Source organism: Pseudophryne corroboree, chromosome 2, assembly GCF_028390025.1.
Source record: "Pseudophryne corroboree isolate aPseCor3 chromosome 2, aPseCor3.hap2, whole genome shotgun sequence".
Taxonomy (NCBI): domain Eukaryota; kingdom Metazoa; phylum Chordata; class Amphibia; order Anura; family Myobatrachidae; genus Pseudophryne; species Pseudophryne corroboree.
The window spans coordinates 981357291-981378517 of record NC_086445.1 but is presented as its reverse complement, the minus strand read 5'-3'; positions in this window follow the sequence as shown (position 1 = coordinate 981378517).

Here is a 21227-nt window from a genome sequence, read left to right as displayed (position 1 = left end):
CCAGTTTTTTTTCCATGAGACTGATAGACTGATAAGTATACTGATTCTCCTATTACTTGTTTCCTTTCCTCCTCATATCATCTCCCTAGCTCTTTTCTCTCTTGTCTGTCCCTAATCTTCCTTCTATCTCCCCCTGTGTCTCTTTTCTTGGTGTCTTTTTCTAATTTTATAGTAATAGCTTTTGTATCTTCTGCTCACAGCGCTGGGATTCACATATTGCACTTACTATTCAGAGGGCCGTCGGCATATCAACCCCGGCGCAGCTCAGCCCTCCCGCCCGGCTTCATGGTCTCCAGCGTGTGCCTGGTCAGGCCGGGGCAGGCCAGCTGCGCTGCAGTGCCGGAGCCCTAGTGCGTGCGCGGCCGGGCTCGCCCGCCCGCCGTGCACGCGTACATCCTCTTCACCGCTTGAGGTAGCCGGAGTAGGCCGGGCGCGCCGCGTTCAGGAGACCTGGCGCGTGCGTAATGTATGATTGCCATCACCTGTGGTGAAACACCTTTCTTATCAATGAACTAGCTCACCACAGGTGATGGCAATCATACATTACCAGGAAAGTCCAGGAACAGAGCATTTTCTCCCTCATGGAGAGGGTCAGGTAGGCAAGTATGCACTACATTTGCTCCCGCAATGAAAGGTATATTTCAGAAGGGCTTGTTTAAAGGTGATTGAATCATCTGGTGATCAGGGAGCATGTTTCAGGCCATGTGCATCTGCAGGGTGTACTAACTGGCACCTACAGACACAGTGGGGAGAATTCAAATGTTTGAAAAGTCAGTTGGGTGTTTGTTTTATCCTATCTAATAGACAGGAAAAAACAGACACCCAACCGACTTTTCAAACATTTGAATTTCCCCCAGTATGTCTATGAACCCATCTGGCTGGGTGTTTATGTGAAACAAAAATCTTTTGATAAGGTGTCAGAAGCAAATATTCTACGTAGTGGCATGTGGCACCTTATCACAAGTTGCAGTGTCTTATCACAAGGTGTTTTTTTTCCACTAGGCTATTAGTGAAAGTCGCTAGGTCTAAAGGGGGGTACTCACGGAGCGATATTCTAAGCAATCTGACTAGATTGCTTAGAATATCAGCATGATCGCTCCGTGTGTAGCCCCCTCAGCGATAGCGATGCGCGGCCCCGCACACCACTATTGCTGCTGCTAGATTGGCCTGCATGCAGGCCAATCTAGCTGGTCTCTCACCTCACCCGCTGGGTGAAGTGAGCGCCCCCCCCCCCCCCCCTGTCTCCCCCCGCACGCTCAGCACAGATCGCGCTGTGCTGAGCGGCAGGAGAGATGTGTGCTGAGCGGTTCGCTCAGCACACATCTCTCCTGCATCGGCCCGTGGGTACTGGGCTTAAGTTATATCAGAAAGACAGTTAAATGAGGACACATCTGCATACCTCCCAACATAACCCTCTCCAGGAGGGACACAATGCTCTGCTCCTGGACTTTCCTCTTAATTTATGATTGCCAGCACCTGTGTTGAACAGGTAATGGATAAGAAAGGTGTTTCACCCGGTGTGGTTCATCAAATCGACAGTATCTAGGTCGACAATGTTTAGGTCGACCACTGTAGGTCGACAGTCACTAGGTCGACATGGATGGAAGGTTGACAGGGTTTCTAGGTCGACATGTGCTAGGTCGACAGGTCTAAAGGTTGACATGAGGATTATTTTTTTGTGTCGTTTTCTTCGTAGAGTGACCGGGATCCTAAATTAGTGCACCGCGTCCCCTCGCATGGTGCCGAGCGCTCGGCACAGATTACCGTTCCAATCGTAGTCCACGTGGATCGTTAAGTATGAAAAAAAGAAAAAAGAAAGAAAAAAAATGTGAAAAACTCATGTCGACCTTTAGACCTGTCGACCTAGCACATGTCGACCTAAAAACCCTGTTGACCTTCCATCCATGTCGACCTAGTGACTGTCGACCTACAGTGGTCGACCTAAACATTGTCAACCTAGATACTGTCGATCTTCAGACCGGATCCCGTTTCACCACAGGTGATGGCAATCATACATTAAGAAGGAAGTCCAGGAGCAGAGCATTCTGTCCCTCCTGGAGAGGGTCATGTTGGGAGGTATGCATCTGTATGTGGACGAGCTGCATAACAGCATTTATTAATGCTGTATGCATGAATAGTGATGCAAAAGACAGCTCTCCCGGTAAGAGATGTCGTTTGTGTGTGGACTACCGGGTTAATGACCCTGGAACCATACTGTGCACGAGAGGCGCTCGGCGTGCACATGTGTAAATGGCAGGGGTCAGAGAGTGGTCCTTATAGGGGAATTCTATAGACCATGGCACTGTATGGATCTTGGCACTTCTATTTTGCCAGGAGGGACCACACATATCTATTGCTGCTGTTTCATTCAAGTCTTATAGACCATCTGTGACCCAATGTAAAAACTCACCCTCTGTATATATGTAGAAAAGCAAAGACAAACAGTAGCCAATACGGGTGTGGATCATAGGGTCGACAGTATCTAGGTCGACAGTCATTAGGTCGACCACTATTGGTCAACAGTGACTAGGTCGACACCTGGAATAGGTCGACATGGTCATTAGGTCGATATTGAAAAGGCCAGCATGGGAAAAGGTCGCCATAGGTTGGTTTTTTTTTTACATTTTTTAGTGTCGTTTTCTCCATAAAGTGACCGGGAACCCCAAATGGTGCACCGTGTCCCCTCGCATGGCTCGCTTCGATCGTCATGCTTTGGGCAAGGCACAGGTTACTATTCCCAATCATAGTCCACGTAGATCGGAAAGTATGAAAAAGTTGAATTTAAAAAAAAAAAACCCTGATGTCGAGCCTTTTCATGTGTTAACCTTTGCCATGTCGACCTAGTGACCGTGTCAACCTAATGCATGTCCAGGGTTGGACTGGCCCACAGGGGTACAGGGGAACCCCCCGGTAGGCCCCACTGTCTGGGGCCTCACCCCCTCTTCTAGGGATCAGGCTCCATACTGTGCACTTGTATTATACATTATACATACAGTATGTTACCTCATATTGCACAGGACTGTGGTGTATTTTCTACAGAGCATTGCCATTATTAATCTGGTACATTATCATACCTGCACTAGCAGTATTTACTATACTTTACTATATTATTTCCTCTCTAATGATCAGCCAAACCTTTGTGGCAGCTGGCCACGCCCCCACTGAAGACTGGCAACCCCCCCAAACATAGGCCCCTATAACGGCATTCCCTGGTGGGCCCTTCATGCCCCAGTCCGACACTGTGCATGTCGACTAGTAATGGTTGACCTAATGAGTGTCGACCTAAGTGCTGTCGACCAAAAGAGCAGATACCGCCAATATGTAAGGTATTACCAAATATGATTTTGGAAATAAAATAGGATTCCCTATGTCAAATGGTGGATACAAACAAATGATCTACAGCACAGGTTCTCAATGTCAGTCCTCAGGACCCCACACAGTGCATGTTTTGCAGGTCTCCTCACAGAATCACAATTTAAATAATGAGCTCCACATGTGGACCTTTAAAAATGTGTTATACCCCTTTTACACCAAAATCCCGGGTCTGACCCAGGATTTGGAACACGGTTCCAAGCCGGGTCAGACCCGGGACTCCCCCCATTTACACTGCTGTGCCGATCTTGGATATTCCCGTGTCGGCACCTTTAACACTACACCCGGGTGCAATGTCTTGTGGGCCGGCGCTTAGAGATGATGTAATCTCCAAACGCCGGCCCACACTGCAGATCATGACTCCGGAGCGTCTCGCCGGGGGCAAGCACAGCAATCTGGAAGCTGCTGTGCCACTCCCAGCCTCCGGCATTTCCAGGCACCACACATGGCGCTGCTGTCTACATAGACAGCATGTGCTATGTCTCAAGCAGCAGTATGGCAACCAGCAGGTCGCACTCTGTCTGCATAGACAGCGTGCACCGTGACCCCCAGCGTCCCGACCGCCCGCCGGACACTGCGGTACGGGAGGTTTGCCATGCTATAAATGGGTGCCGGGACGGCTGAACCGGCTTACCCATTTACGCCGCCTCCTTCCCGGGTCTTTCCTATGTCCAACCCTGCGTATTTGCCGTGTTGGATTCCCGGGAAAGTGGACCCGGGGTTTAGGAGAAGTACCCTTTTACACCGCTGCAGTCCCGAGATTTTGCGCGCTCCCGTGCAAAATCCCGGGATATTTCAGGTGGTGTAAAAGGGGTATTAGTGAGTAATTAATACACCTGTGCACCTGCTGGGTTACCCGCAAAACATGCACTGTGTGGGGTCCTGAGGACCAAGTTTGAGAACCTGTGATCTACAATATATATATATATATATATATATATACATATAAAACATACTGCATGTTTCAGACTCTTCAAATATTATCAACATCTGACCTAGAAAGTATCAGCGAAGGACAACAAACAAGGTTGATGGATATTATTGATTTTCATTGTTCACTTTTTCCTTTCCAGTATAAATTACCAGTCCACGGTCTTTATTTTCCAGTTCTTTTCTTGTGTGTCTACATCTGATGTTTGTAAAATACTGTAGATACAGTATACAGTACATCAGTCATTTACATTTAAAGATACATTATATTTTGAGTGAGGAAAAACACTTGTCTTTATTAATTTGTATTTCCATACCTAAGGTCAAATTTCTCCTTTTCCAGTCCTATATTATGGGAATTCATGGAAACATGAGATTCTATGTCTTGTGAAAGTGGACTCTCGAGGTTCCTTTAGCATTTTATCTATAGATCAGCGCTGACCTCAACAATAGTTACCAGCATGGGAAAATCAGTGCCGCTTTGTGTAGAAACGTTACTACCTAGGCTCGTTGAAAGTCATAGAGCATATTCATAGGCCTTTATTTTCGTGCTTAAAGAACATTTTGCCCAGTAAGTACAGTAGGGACTTTTCCAAGAATAATAAAGATGGCTTGGATTCAGAATTTGGTTTGGTTTAAAATTGATTAAAAAATCCATAATCAGTGATGAAAACAATTATTTAAAAAAATCAATAAAAACAGCTAAAATCGTGCTTTTAGCAATTCAAAACTCAAAATTTGGGTTTAAAACTCAAATTCCGATCTGCGCGAATATAAAGCTCGGGTTTTGGTTCAGTTCCACAAAATTCAGGTGGATTCGGATTTCTGAAGAACCAAACCGCACATCTTTAATTTATATACTTACTGTAGTTGCCAAATCATTATGACCACCGGGCGATTTTATGCAAAACAACTGTATAAGAAAGGAAAGACAAAATATGCAGAGACTACTGAAGTGTATCACTCACGAAATAATGGGTAAACGACACAGTCTTATTGACTTTGAACATGGAATGATTTTTGCTCTCAGAGCAGCGGTGCGAGTATTAACAAAATGGCTGCACTGCTGAATTGCTCAAAGGCGGCAGTTGTTAAAGTGCATACAGAGTGGTCCAGCAGACAAATAACTGTGGAAGAAAGAGTGGACAGACTTGTTTAGACCCAGACAGATAATCTGAATCAGGGACCAAGTTAGATGGCCACTCAGTGAACAGTATACAGCACATTACATTGTATGGGCTACAGAAGTACCTTTGTTATCTGCTTCTGCAGTTTGCTCAAGAACACAGGAGTTGGACAGTAAATGAATGCAAATGGGTCATGTGGTCTGACAAATTATGTTTTCAATTACACCATGGTATGGTGAGTATACAGAGACAACTTGAAAGCATGGATCCTCTTTGCATCTTCACCACTCTTCAAGCTGGTGGAGGCAACATTATGGAGATGTGTTCCATCACATCTGGGCAAATATTCCATACAAAAAATACAGACAGTTAGTAGTATCAATGCCTAGAAGTATTCTGCTTGTATTGAGGGCAAAATGTGACCCAACAAAGTACTATCCTTGTGGTCCATATTAATTTGGCACTCATGGTATTTGTTCTGTTTGCACTAAAAACCGAACGTATAAAAAAAATTGTTATGAGACTTTACCAAATTTCTACAATGGCACCAGTCTGTTTGCAGAGCTCAGTATTTAGTAATGTTGACATTGTTTGTCTTCCCTTCTCTACAATCCCTTAATCCCAGAGAGCCCATGCCAGTTTCATTTAGATGTGATAACCATTACATAATGCAGCATGTTAGGCGTGTGGTCCTCCAATATATGATAGGTGTGACATCATTGGGATCAGTGTATGCTATTATTAGAGATGAAGTCAGATCCGGACATAGAACAGTCATAGAGCTACTAGACACAGCTTCCCCAATCTGTACAGAATCACATAACATTAAGTCTAGTTTATATTAGAGATGAGCGGGTTCGGTTTCTCTGAAACCGAACCCGCACGAACTTCATGTTTTTTTCACGGGTCCGAGCAGACTCGGATCCTCCCGCCTTGCTCGGTTAACCCGAGCGCGCCCGAACGTCATCATGACGCTGTCGGATTCTCGCGAGACTCGGATTCTATATAAGGAGCCGCGCGTCGCCGCCATTTTCACACGTGCATTGAGATTGATAGGGAGAGGACGTGGCTGGCGTCCTCTCCATTAGAAATTAGATTAGAAGAGAGAGAGAGATTGTGCAGAGTCAGACAGAGTTTACCACAGTGACCAGTGCAGTTGTTGTTAGTTAACTTTTATTTATTTTAATATAATATATCCGTTCTCTGCTATATCCGTTCTCTGCCTGAAAAAAAACGATACACAGCAGCAGCCAGTCACACAGTGTGACTCAGTCTGTGTGCACTCAGCTCAGCCCAGTGTGCTGCACATCAATGTATAAAAGGCAAAGCTTATAATAATTGTGGGGGAGACTGGGGAGCACTGCAGGTTGTTATAGCAGGAGCCCCCAGGAGTACATAATATTATATTAATTTAAAATTAAACAGTGCACACTTTTGCTGCAGGAGTGCCACTGCCAGTGTGACTAGTGGTGACCAGTGCCTGACCACCAGTATAGTAGTATATTGTTGTATGTATTGTATACTATCTCTTTATCAACCAGTCTATATTAGCAGCAGACACAGTACAGTGCGGTAGTTCACGGCTGTGGCTACCTCTGTGTCGGCAGTCGGAACTCGGCAGGCAGTCCGTCCATCCATAATTGTATTACAATATATACCACCTAACCGTGGTATTTTTTTTTCTTTCTTTATACCGTCGTCATAGTGTCATACTTGTTACGAGTATACTACTATCTCTTTATCAACCAGTGTACAGTGCGGTAGTTCACGGCTGTGGCTACCTCTGTGTCGGCAGTCGGCAGGCAGTCCGTCCATCCATAATTGTATTATTATTATAATATATACCACCTAACCGTGGTTTTTTTTTTCATTCTTTATACCGTCGTCATAGTGTCATACTAGTTGTTACGAGTATACTACTATCTCTTTATCAACCAGTGTACAGTGCGGTAGTTCACGGCTGTGGCTACCTCTGTGTCGGCAGTCGGCAGGCAGTCCGTCCATCCATAATTGTATTATTATTATAATATATACCACCTAACTGTGGTATTTTTTTTTCTTTCTTTATACCGTCGTCATAGTGTCATACTAGTTGTTACGAGTATACTACTATCTCTTTATCAACCAGTGTACAGTGCGGTAGTTCACGGCTGTGGCTACCTCTGTGTCGGCAGTCGGCAGGCAGTCCGTCCATCCATAATTGTATTATTATTATAATATATACCACCTAACCGTGGTTTTTTTTTCATTCTTTATACCGTCGTCATAGTGTCATACTAGTTGTTACGAGTATACTACTATCTCTTTATCAACCAGTGTACAGTGCGGTAGTTCACGGCTGTGGCTACCTCTGTGTCGGCAGTCGGCAGGCAGTCCGTCCATCCATAATTGTATTATTATTATAATATATACCACCTAACCGTGGTTTTTTTTTCATTCTTTATACCGTCGTCATAGTGTCATACTAGTTGTTACGAGTATACTACTATCTCTTTATCAACCAGTGTACAGTGCGGTAGTTCACGGCTGTGGCTACCTCTGTGTCGGCAGTCGGCAGGCAGTCCGTCCATCCATAATTGTATTATTATTATAATATATACCACCTAACCGTGGTTTTTTTTTCATTCTTTATACCGTCGTCATAGTGTCATACTAGTTGTTACGAGTATACTACTATCTCTTTATCAACCAGTGTACAGTGCGGTAGTTCACGGCTGTGGCTACCTCTGTGTCGGCAGTCGGCAGGCAGTCCGTCCATCCATAATTGTATTATTATTATAATATATACCACCTAACCGTTGTTTTTTTTTCATTCTTTATACCGTCGTCATAGTGTCATACTAGTTGTTACGAGTATACTACTATCTCTTTATCAACCAGTGTACAGTGCGGTAGTTCACGGCTGTGGCTACCTCTGTGTCGGCAGTCGGCAGGCAGTCCGTCCATCCATAATTGTATTATTATTATAATATATACCACCTAACCGTGGTTTTTTTTTCATTCTTTATACCGTCGTCATAGTGTCATACTAGTTGTTACGAGTATACTACTATCTCTTTATCAACCAGTGTACAGTGCGGTAGTTCACGGCTGTGGCTACCTCTGTGTCGGCAGTCGGCAGGCAGTCCGTCCATCCATAATTGTATTATTATTATAATATATACCACCTAACCGTGGTTTTTTTTTCATTCTTTATACCGTCGTCATAGTGTCATACTAGTTGTTACGAGTATACTACTATCTCTTTATCAACCAGTGTACAGTGCGGTAGTTCACGGCTGTGGCTACCTCTGTGTCGGCAGTCGGCAGGCAGTCCGTCCATCCATAATTGTATTATTATTATAATATATACCACCTAACCGTGGTTTTTTTTTCATTCTTTATACCGTCGTCATAGTGTCATACTAGTTGTTACGAGTATACTACTATCTCTTTATCAACCAGTGTACAGTGCGGTAGTTCACGGCTGTGGCTACCTCTATGTCGGAACTCGGCAGGCAGTCCGTCCATCCATAATTGTATTATATACCACCTAACCGTGGTTTTTTTATACCACCTAACCGTGGCAGTCCGTCCATAATTGTATACTAGTATCCAATCCATCCATCTCCATTGTTTACCTGAGGTGCCTTTTAGTTCTGCCTATAAAATATGGAGAACAAAAAAGTTGAGGTTCCAAAATTAGGGAAAGATCAAGATCCACTTCCACCTCGTGCTGAAGCTGCTGCCACTAGTCATGGCCGAGACGATGAAATGCCAGCAACGTCGTCTGCCAAGGCCGATGCCCAATGTCATAGTACAGAGCATGTCAAATCCAAAACACCAAATATCAGAAAAAAAAGGACTCCAAAACCTAAAATAAAATTGTCGGAGGAGAAGCGTAAACTTGCCAATATGCCATTTACCACACGGAGTGGCAAGGAACGGCTGAGGCCCTGGCCTATGTTCATGGCTAGTGGTTCAGCTTCACATGAGGATGGAAGCACTCAGCCTCTCGCTAGAAAAATGAAAAGACTCAAGCTGGCAAAAGCAGCACAGCAAAGAACTGTGCATTCTTCGAAATCCCAAATCCGAATTCCGAGCCCACCCGCTGGCGGTGATGCAGGGCAGTCTGGAGCGACTGCTGATGCTGACATCTGGTCCGGACTGAAGGACCTGACAACCATTACGGACATGTCGTCTACTGTCACTGCATATGATTCTCTCACCATTGATAGAATGGTGGAGGATTATATGAGTGACCGCATCCAAGTAGGCACGTCACACAGTCCGTACTTATACTGGCAGGAAAAAGAGGCAATTTGGAGGCCCTTGCACAAACTGGCTTTATTCTACCTAAGTTGCCCTCCCACAAGTGTGTACTCCGAAAGAGTGTTTAGTGCCGCCGCTCACCTTGTCAGCAATCGGCGTACGAGGTTACATCCAGAAAATGTGGAGAAGATGATGTTCATTAAAATGAATTATAATCAATTCCTCCGCGGAGACATTGACCAGCAGCAATTGCCTCCACAAAGTACACAGGGAGCTGACATGGTGGATTCCAGTGGGGACGAATTGATAATCTGTGAGGAGGGGGATGTACACGGTGATATATCGGAGGATGATGATGAGGTGGACATCTTGCCTCTGTAGAGCCAGTTTGTGCAAGGAGAGATTAATTGCTTCTTTTTTGGTGGGGGTCCAAACCAACCCGTCATTTCAGTCACAGTCGTGTGGCAGACCCTGTCACTGAAATGATGGGTTGGTTAAAGTGTGCATGTCCTGTTTTGTTTATACAACATAAGGGTGGGTGGGAAGGGCCCAAGGACAATTCCATCTTGCACCTCTTTTTTCTTTTATTTTTCTTTGCGTCATGTGCTGTTTGGGGAGGGTTTTTTGGAAGGGACATCCTGCGTGACACTGCAGTGCCACTCCTAGATGGGCCCGGTGTTTGTGTCGGCCACTAGGGTCGCTTATCTTTCTCACACAGTCAGCTACCTCATTGCGCCTCTTTTTTTCTTTGCGTCATGTGCTGTTTGGGGAGGGTTTTTTGGAAGGGACATCCTGCGTGACACTGCAGTGCCACTCCTAGATGGGCCCGGTGTTTGTGTCGGCCACTAGGGTCGCTTATCTTTCTCACACAGTCAGCTACCTCATTGCGCCTCTTTTTTTCTTTGCGTCATGTGCTGTTTGGGGAGGGTTTTTTGGAAGGGACATCCTGCGTGACACTGCAGTGCCACTCCTAGATGGGCCAGGTGTTTGTGTCGGCCACTAGGGTCGCTAATCTTACTCACACAGCTACCTCATTGCGCCTCTTTTTTTCTTTGCGTCATGTGCTGTTTGGGGAGGGTTTTTTGGAAGGGACATCCTGCGTGACACTGCAGTGCCACTCCTAGATGGGCCCGGTGTTTGTGTCGGCCACTAGGGTCGCTTATCTTTCTCACACAGTCAGCTACCTCATTGCGCCTCTTTTTTTCTTTGCGTCATGTGCTGTTTGGGGAGGGTTTTTTGGAAGGGACATCCTGCGTGACACTGCAGTGCCACTCCTAGATGGGCCCGGTGTTTGTGTCGGCCACTAGGGTCGCTAATCTTACTCACACAGCTACCTCATTGCGCCTCTTTTTTTCTTTGCGTCATGTGCTGTTTGGGGAGGGTTTTTTGGAAGGGACATCCTGCGTGACACTGCAGTGCCACTCCTAGATGGGCCCGGTGTTTGTGTCGGCCACTAGGGTCGCTAATCTTACTCACACAGCTACCTCATTGCGCCTCTTTTTTTCTTTGCGTCATGTGCTGTTTGGGGAGGGTTTTTTGGAAGGGACATCCTGCGTGACACTGCAGTGCCACTCCTAGATGGGCCCGGTGTTTGTGTCGGCCACTAGGGTCGCTGAGCTTAGTCATCCAGCGACCTCGGTGCAAATTTTAGGACTAAAAATAATATTGTGAGGTGTAAGGTGTTCAGAATAGACTGAAAATGAGTGTTAATTATGGTTATTGAGGTTAATAATACTATGGGATCAAAATGACCCCCAAATTCAATGTTTTAAGATGTTTTTTAGGGTTTTTTGAAAAAACCACCCGAATCCAAAACACACCCGAATCCGACAAAAAAAATTCGGTGAGGTTTTGCCAAAACGCGGTCGAACCCAAAACACGGCCGCGGAACCGAACCCAAAACCAAAACACAAAACCCGAAAAATTTCAGGCGCTCATCTCTAGTTTATATACTCCCTGTGCTCGATACTCTTATGCAATAAAAATGCTTGAAGTTCAAATACAATACCAGTGCAATTGGATCATTGCTATTGGAATTAATCTGTCCCATGCATGGTGTGTTTGTGTAGCATATTGGAGAAATGGAACCTTCCTAAAATTTCACGCAAGGATTAGCATGAGATTGGGACTACTCCAGGGTTGCAAAACTTTTCCCCTTCATATGAGAAAATGAGTGTATCAGGACAGTCTTTGCCAAACTTGGGTTTGGCTCAGAAATGTAGATAACTCTACACTGACGATCGAAATTGCAAGTTGTGATACAAGATATTAATACAAGTTTTATAGTGGTGAAGATTATGTCTAATGGGGGGATCCCTGCGCTAGTTTAGTGGTCACCCACACAGTAATCATTCACTTGCAAGACAATCTGATTTTCTTGCCTCCGAGGTGACACAGATCTGGCTTCTGTCTATGCCCTTAATTGGAAAACTTTTGCACCTGTCAATGGAACTTTGTATTGAAAAATGTTAATTCCAATGTAATAAATAGTTACAATTCCTCTTATACTTTGGTACATATTTTCAGAGACAAATGTAAAAATGAATGATCAATCCATGAAGGTACTGTAGCATGTCTAATAAGATAGTAGACAGGACTTTGAGATTATATTTTATTTTATATATATATATATATATATATATATATATATATATAGGTAACGTAGAGATGCCTGAGGAAAATGTACATAACATTGAAACGTTGACAACACAGCTGCTGTGTCTTCTTTTATTCCCTGAACCGGGAGCCGTGAGTGCCGCCGACTACTTTATTTTATATATATATATATATATATATATATATATATATATAAAATTATATTTTATTTTATTCATACTTATTCCACCATGTACATTCTCATTTGTTGTTCCAAAACCACAAACCTGGTACATACATATTTACCAATACCGTATATATGATAGGGACTGATTTAATTACCCAAGAGTTTCCATAGGAGCCTCGTACAATTTGTTTCCATGGCCTGGTTAGGGTACTAATCTTCAATCAATTCTTTAGAACCTCACAATTATTTGAATTGGCCTGTTAGACAAATGGTATTATTATTAGAGATGAGCGGGTTCGGTTTCTTTGAATCCGAACCCGCACGAACTTCACTTTTTTTTCCACGGGTCCGAGCGACTCGGATCTTCCCGCCTTGCTCGGTTAACCCGAGCGCGCCCGAACGTCATCATGACGCTGTCGGATTCTCGCGAGGCTCGGATTCTATCGCGAGACTCGGATTCTATATAAGGAGCCGCGCGTCGCCGCCATTTTCACTCGTGCATTGAGATTGATAGGGAGAGGACGTGTCTGGCGTCCTCTCCATTAGAATAGAGATAGATAGATTAGATAGAGAGAGATTGTGCAGAGTCGCAGACAGAGTTAGTTTACCACAGTCAGTGACCAGTGCAGTTGCTAGTTAACTTTTATTTAATATAATATATCCGTTCACTTCTCTCTGCTATATCCGTTCTCTGCCTGAAAAAAAAAACGATACACAGCACAGTCAGTCACACAGTGTGACTCAGTCTGTGTGCACTCAGCTCAGCCCAGTGTGCTGCACAGTCATCAATGTATAAATTAAAAGCTTATAATTAATTGTGGGGGAGACTGGGGAGCACTGCAGGTTGTTAGCAGGAGCCAGGAGTACAATTATATTAATTAACAGTGCACACTTTTGCTGCAGGAGTGGTGACCAGTGCCTGACCACCAGTATAGTATTGTTGTATACTACTAATATCTCTTTAAATATCAACCAGTCTATATTAGCAGCAGACACAGTACAGTGCGGTAGTTCACGGCTGTGGCTACCTCTGTGTCGGCACACGGCAGGCAGTCCGTCCGACCAGAATTGTATTATTTATTATTATATACCTACCACCTAACCGTGGTTTTTTTTTCATTCTTTATACCGTCATAGTGTCATCCTAATTGTTACGAGTATACTACTATCTCTTTATCAACCAGTGTACAGTGCGGTAGTTCACGGCTGTGGCTACCTCTGTGTCGGCACACGGCAGGCAGTCCGTCCGACCAGAATTGTATTATTTATTATTATATACCTACCACCTAACCGTGGTTTTTTTTTCATTCTTTATACCGTCATAGTGTCATCCTAATTGTTACGAGTATACTACTATCTCTTTATCAACCAGTGTACAGTGCGGTAGTTCACGGCTGTGGCTACCTCTGTGTCGGCACACGGCAGGCAGTCCGTCCGACCAGAATTGTATTATTTATTATTATATACCTACCACCTAACCGTGGTTTTTTTTTCATTCTTTATACCGTCATAGTGTCATCCTAATTGTTACGAGTATACTACTATCTCTTTATCAACCAGTGTACAGTGCGGTAGTTCACGGCTGTGGCTACCTCTGTGTCGGCAGTCGGCAGGCAGTCCGTCCATCCATAATTGTATTATTATTATAATATATACCACCTAACCGTGGTTTTTTTTTCATTCTTTATACCGTCATAGTGTCATACTAGTTGTTACGAGTATACTACTATCTCTTTATCAACCAGTGTACAGTGCGGTAGTTCACGGCTGTGGCTACCTCTGTGTCGGCAGTCGGCAGGCAGTCCGTCCATCCATAATTGTATTATTATTATAATATATACCACCTAACTGTGGTTTTTTTTGCATTCTTTATACCGTCGTCATAGTGTCATACTAGTTGTTACGAGTATACTACTATCTCTTTATCAACCAGTGTACAGTGCGGTAGTTCACGGCTGTGGCTACCTCTGTGTCGGCAGTCGGCAGGCAGTCCGTCCATCCATAATTGTATTATTATTATAATATATACCACCTAACCGTGGTTTTTTTTTCATTCTTTATACCGTCGTCATAGTGTCATACTAGTTGTTACGAGTATACTACTATCTCTTTATCAACCAGTGTACAGTGCGGTAGTTCACGGCTGTGGCTACCTCTGTGTCGGCAGTCGGCAGGCAGTCCGTCCATCCATAATTGTATTATTATTATAATATATACCACCTAACCGTGGTTTTTTTTTCATTCTTTATACCGTCGTCATAGTGTCATACTAGTTGTTACGAGTATACTACTATCTCTTTATCAACCAGTGTACAGTGCGGTAGTTCACGGCTGTGGCTACCTCTGTGTCGGCAGTCGGCAGGCAGTCCGTCCATCCATAATTGTATTATTATTATAATATATACCACCTAACCGTGGTTTTTTTTTCATTCTTTATACCGTCGTCATAGTGTCATACTAGTTGTTACGAGTATACTACTATCTCTTTATCAACCAGTGTACAGTGCGGTAGTTCACGGCTGTGGCTACCTCTGTGTCGGCAGTCGGCAGGCAGTCCGTCCATCCATAATTGTATTATTATTATAATATATACCACCTAACCGTGGTTTTTTTATACCACCTAACCGTGGCAGTCCGTCCATAATTGTATACTAGTATCCAATCCATCCATCTCCATTGTTTACCTGAGGTGCCTTTTAGTTCTGCCTATAAAATATGGAGAACAAAAAAGTTGAGGTTCCAAAATTAGGGAAAGATCAAGATCCACTTCCACCTCGTGCTGAAGCTGCTGCCACTAGTCATGGCCGAGACGATGAAATGCCAGCAACGTCGTCTGCCAAGGCCGATGCCCAATGTCATAGTACAGAGCATGTCAAATCCAAAACACCAAATATCAGAAAAAAAAGGACTCCAAAACCTAAAATAAAATTGTCGGAGGAGAAGCGTAAACTTGCCAATATGCCATTTACCACACGGAGTGGCAAGGAACGGCTGAGGCCCTGGCCTATGTTCATGGCTAGTGGTTCAGCTTCACATGAGGATGGAAGCACTCAGCCTCTCGCTAGAAAACTGAAAAGACTCAAGCTGGCAAAAGCACCGCAAAGAACTGTGCGTTCTTTGAAATCCCAAATCCACAAGGAGAGTCCAATTGTGTCGTTTGCGATGCCTGACCTTCCCAACACTGGACGTGAAGAGCATGCGCCTTCCACTATTTGCATGCCCCCTGCAAGTGCTGGAAGGAGCACCCGCAGTCCAGTTCCTGATAGTCAGATTGAAGATGTCAGTGTTGAAGTACACCAGGATGAGGAGGATATGGGTGTTGCTGGCGCTGGGGAGGAAATTGACCAGGAGGATTCTGATGGTGAGGTGGTTTGTTTAAGTCAGGCACCCGGGGAGACACCTGTTGTCCGTGGGAGGAATATGGCCGTTGACATGCCAGGTGAAAATACCAAAAAAATCAGCTCTTCGGTGTGGAGGTATTTCACCAGAAATGCGGACAACAGGTGTCAAGCCGTGTGTTCCCTTTGTCAAGCTGTAATAAGTAGGGGTAAGGACGTTAACCACCTCGGAACATCCTCCCTTATACGTCACCTGCAGCGCATTCATAATAAGTCAGTGACAAGTTCAAAAACTTTGGGTGACAGCGGAAGCAGTCCACTGACCAGTAAATCCCTTCCTCTTGTAACCAAGCTCACGCAAACCACCCCACCAACTCCCTCAGTGTCAATTTCCTCCTTCCCCAGGAATGCCAATAGTCCTGCAGGCCATGTCACTGGCAAGTCTGACGAGTCCTCTCCTGCCTGGGATTCCTCTGATGCATCCTTGCGTGTAACGCCTACTGCTGCTGGCGCTGCTGTTGTTGCCGCTGGGAGTCGATGGTCATCCCAGAGGGGAAGTCGTAAGCCCACTTGTACTACTTCCAGTAAGCAATTGACTGTTCAACAGTCCTTTGCGAGGAAGATGAAATATCACAGCAGTCATCCTACTGCAAAGCGGATAACTGAGTCCTTGACAACTATGTTGGTGTTAGACGTGCGTCCGGTATCCGCCGTTAGTTCACAGGGAACTAGACAATTTATTGAGGCAGTGTGCCCCCGTTACCAAATACCATCTAGGTTCCACTTCTCTAGGCAGGCGATACCGAGAATGTACACGGACGTCAGAAAAAGACTCACCAGTCTCCTAAAAAATGCAGTTGTACCCAATGTCAACTTAACCACGGACATGTGGACAAGTGGAGCAGGGCAGGGTCAGGACTATATGACTGTGACAGCCCACTGGGTAGATGTATGGACTCCCGCCGCAAGAACAGCAGCGGCGGCACCAGTAGCAGCATCTCGCAAACGCCAACTCTTTCCTAGGCAGGCTACGCTTTGTATCACCGCTTTCCAGAATACGCACACAGCTGAAAACCTCTTACGGCAACTGAGGAAGATCATCGCGGAATGGCTTACCCCAATTGGACTCTCCTGTGGATTTGTGGCATCGGACAACGCCAGCAATATTGTGTGTGCATTAAATATGGGCAAATTCCAGCACGTCCCATGTTTTGCACATACCTTGAATTTGGTGGTGCAGAATTTTTTAAAAAACGACAGGGGCGTGCAAGAGATGCTGTCGGTGGCCAGAAAAATTGCGGGACACTTTCGGCGTACAGGCACCACGTACAGAAGACTGGAGCACCACCAAAAACTACTGAACCTGCCCTGCCATCATCTGAAGCAAGAAGTGGTAACGAGGTGGAATTCAACCCTCTATATGCTTCAGAGGTTGGAGGAGCAGCAAAAGGCCATTCAAGCCTATACAATTGAGCACGATATAGGAGATGGAATGCACCTGTCTCAAGTGCAGTGGAGAATGATTTCAACGTTGTGCAAGGTTCTGATGCCCTTTGAACTTGCCACACGTGAAGTCAGTTCAGACACTGCCAGCCTGAGTCAGGTCATTCCCCTCATCAGGCTTTTGCAGAAGAAGCTGGAGGCATTGAAGAAGGAGCTAACACGGAGCGATTCCGCTAGGCATGTGGGACTTGTGGATGCAGCCCTTAATTCGCTTAACAAGGATTCACGGGTGGTCAATCTGTTGAAATCAGAGCACTACATTTTGGCCACCGTGCTCGATCCTAGATTTAAAGCCTACCTTGGATCTCTCTTTCCGGCAGACACAGGTCTGCTGGGGTTGAAAGACCTGCTGGTGACAAAATTGTCAAGTCAAGCGGAACGCGACCTGTCAACATCTCCTCCTTCACATTCTCCCGCAACTGGGGGTGCGAGGAAAAGGCTCAGAATTCCGAGCCCACCCGCTGGCGGTGATGCAGGGCAGTCTGGAGCGACTGCTGATGCTGACATCTGGTCCGGACTGAAGGACCTGACAACGATTACGGACATGTCGTCTACTGTCACTGCATATGATTCTCTCAACATTGATAGAATGGTGGAGGATTATATGAGTGACCGCATCCAAGTAGGCACGTCACACAGTCCGTACTTATACTGGCAGGAAAAAGAGGCAATTTGGAGGCCCTTGCACAAACTGGCTTTATTCTACCTAAGTTGCCCTCCCACAAGTGTGTACTCCGAAAGAGTGTTTAGTGCCGCCGCTCACCTTGTCAGCAATCGGCGTACGAGGTTACATCCAGAAAATGTGGAGAAGATGATGTTCATTAAAATGAATTATAATCAATTCCTCCGCGGAGACATTGACCAGCAGCAATTGCCTCCACAAAGTACACAGGGAGCTGAGATGGTGGATTCCAGTGGGGACGAATTGATAATCTGTGAGGAGGGGGATGTACACGGTGATATATCGGAGGGTGAAGATGAGGTGGACATCTTGCCTCTGTAGAGCCAGTTTGTGCAAGGAGAGATTAATTGCTTCTTTTTTGGGGGGGGTCCAAACCAACCCGTCATATCAGTCACAGTCGTGTGGCAGACCCTGTCACTGAAATGATGGGTTGGTTAAAGTGTGCATGTCCTGTTTTGTTTATACAACATAAGGGTGGGTGGGAGGGCCCAAGGATAATTCCATCTTGCACCTCTTTTTTCTTTTCTTTTTCTTTGCATCATGTGCTGATTGGGGAGGGTTTTTTGGAAGGGACATCCTGCGTGACACTGCAGTGCCACTCCTAGATGGGCCCGGTGTTTGTGTCGGCCACTAGGGTCGCTAATCTTACTCACACAGCTACCTCATTGCGCCTCTTTTTTTCTTTGCGTCATGTGCTGTTTGGGGAGGGTTTTTTGGAAGGGACATCCTGCGTGACACTGCAGTGCCACTCCTAGATGTGCCCGGTGTTTGTGTCGGCCACTAGGGTCGCTAATCTTACTCACACAGTCAGCTACCTCATTGCGCCTCTTTTTTTCTTTGCGTCATGTGCTGTTTGGGGAGGGTTTTTTGGAAGGGCCATCCTGCGTGACACTGCAGTGCCACTCCTAGATGGGCCCGGTGTTTGTGTCGGCCACTAGGGTCGCTTATCTTACTCACACAGCGACCTCGGTGCAAATTTTAGGACTAAAAATAATATTGTGAGGTGTGATGTGTTCAGAATAGGCTGAAAATGAGTGTAAATTATGTTTTTTGAGGTTAATAATACTTTGGGATCAAAATTACCCCCAAATTCTATGATTTAAGCTGTTTTTTAGGGTTTTTTTAAAAAAACACCCGAATCCAAAACACACCCGAATCCGACAAAAAAAATTCGGTGAGGTTTTGCCAAAACGCGGTCGAACCCAAAACACGGCCGCGGAACCGAACCCAAAACCAAAACACAAAACCCGAAAAATTTCCGGCGCTCATCTCTAATTATTATGCCTATAAATATAGCATTACATTAATTTCCATAATATTCCAGATCAGTGGCTTGTATATCATACAGGTCAATTGTTCCTAGTCCCAGATTATTAAGGCTTGTTCCTAGAAATATCCCTATCTTTCTGTGTGATAATATGATATGCCAACATGCAGGTTGTCAACATTTAATGGGCGGTATTCAATTCTTTTCACCCTCTTCCACTATCGTTCTGTTTATGTTGATGCCCAAACCTTTACGCAGCTAAACCTGTTTACTATGGGCGTGATATGTGCGATAACGGGGATCAATTTAGAAAGGAGATTGGGTGTGATATATCATGTGAATACTACCCAATGTGTCAATGCAATAATGTTGACATGATGAGAATGCTGACATTCAACATGTCTAGATGTTTGAAATGTTGACAAATGATGACATGTTGGCATCCATAATGTAGACACTGACATAATGTTGGCATTTTCAGTGTTGCTAGTACAATTTTAGTTTAAAACTAACCCAAATTGTTACCTAAATTTCATATGTACTGTAGGCATTGCTACTGTCTACATGTTTTCTGTCAACATTTTAAACATGTTGATATTCAAAACATAGACATCCTGGTATGCACATTTTGATTGTTGACATTCAACTGTCAACATGTTCATTAAAACCCATTTTTCTATATTGACAAACAGCACAATACAATTACATTTTCTTTGTGTCAAATGCAATTATTGGGGGTCCGAGTTGATCATAGCCCGCAAAATTTTGCATGGCTACGATCATGACAATAGACATGCGGGGGGACGCCCATCACAGGGCTATCCCGCCCCGCATGTCAGTGCCGCCCCCCCCCCCCCCCCCCGCAGAAGTGCAAAAGCATCGCACAGAGGCAATGCTTTTGCACTTTAGGAGTAGCTCACTGCACGGTCCGGCCACGCCTGCGCTGACTAAACTGCGCCCCCATAATGGCGGCCAAATGCGCCGTGCCGCCCCCTCCCGCCCACCGAATGCCTCTGCCTGTCAATCAGGCAGAGGCGATGATCACAGGGAAACCCGGGCATGCGCCAGCGCACTGTGGCGCCAGCACAATGCGCAATTCCGACCCGATCGCTGCGCTGCAATAAACTGCAGCGAGCGATCGGGTCGGAATGACCCCATTGTCCTCTAACCATATTTTCATTCCTTAATTTAAAAATGTTACATTTAATTAAAAAGAAGTATTGAGAATGTAAAAGAGGTATGGTATAAGCGAACTCTGTACATTTGGAAAAACGTGCGTTGCGTTACCACAAGGTCTCTGAGACAAGTCAGGTGCGACGTGCGTGGACGCAACGGCCCAGCTGCAAAGTGCCCATGGGAACTACTGAAATGTTGGTAACCGTGCTATATATCCTCAATACAAATGCTGGATAGAATCTAGATATAAGGAGGTTATTTATAAGTATTATTGCTGAAATGTATGAGGAGGATATAAATAGGTCGTGCCGTGAAGATTGTGGCTTTGCGATGATATGCTCTAAATCGATTTTGAACTGACTTTTAATATCTTATGATATTTTTAATATGCTTGGGAGAAAGAAGGAATTATTTATCCCTGTCATTAAAACTGCAGTCTTTGCACAAGAGGAAAATGTGAATGGCTCAGATTTACACCTGACTCAGCACATCAGGTCACGGTTTCCCAGATGCCTCTAAGGAACCAATAAACTCTCATTTTATAGCTGGATATAGTTATATGAAGTTTGCAGAGGAAATGCACAACATTAATAAAATGTGATGCCATTATTAATCAAATATGACTGCCAGATGTCATAAGTTGTTTTTTTTTTTTTTTTTTTTACAGATAATACATATATTTAGTGTTTATATTTTGTCTTTTTTTCTGAATATGAAAGTGTCTTTATGGCTCATTTACTAAACAACAAGGGGTATTCAGAGGTCCACACGTGTGCACCCCGAACATATGTAGAATCAG